Source organism: Hipposideros armiger, unplaced genomic scaffold (assembly GCF_001890085.2).
Source record: "Hipposideros armiger isolate ML-2016 unplaced genomic scaffold, ASM189008v1 scaffold_745, whole genome shotgun sequence".
Lineage (NCBI taxonomy): Eukaryota > Metazoa > Chordata > Mammalia > Chiroptera > Hipposideridae > Hipposideros > Hipposideros armiger.
The window spans coordinates 580,625-581,234 of NW_017732095.1; positions in this window are offsets into that span (position 1 = coordinate 580,625).

Consider the following 610-nt stretch of genomic DNA (forward strand, 5'->3'; position numbering starts at 1 on the left):
GGAAGCACGATGGGCCCATGCCCGAGCAGCCAATCAGAACGCCGCGAGGGTGGGCCCAGGGCGCGCCCGGCCACAGCAGTGGAGGAGCGCGCGACGACCCATCGCGGGGGGCGGGGCCTGTGTGGGCGTGGTCTGCACCACGGGGCGGGGCCTGGGGCGGGGCAGGCACGGGGTGGGCGGGCGCTGAGCGGTCCCTGAACCAGGGGGCGGGGCCGGGCGAGCCGCCAGTCGCGCCGGGAGCCTGTGTCTGTCCCGGCGCAGGTGTGGGGCGAGCGCCGCGACGAGGGCTGAGGAGAGCCGCGCTGAGACGGGATGGCCCTGGGAGGAGGAGGTGAGGCGGGAGGGCAGGGGGATGTGGGGGGCGAGGCTCAGGCTAAGGAGCAGCGAGGGCGGGACCCAGCAGTCAGGCAGAGAGGAGCTCGTGCCCGTGAGGAACAGCGAGGCCGCGGCTGGAGGTGAGCGAGTGTGGGAGGGAGGGAGGGAGGACGGGCAGGGAGGATGGGGGTTAGCCTGGGGGTGTACAGCAGAAACTGGGGCTCAGGGGAGGCTTGAGAATCTCTGCCTGGAGGAAACTGCCGACAGTGAGGGGACTCCAGCCGGAGGGCCGAAG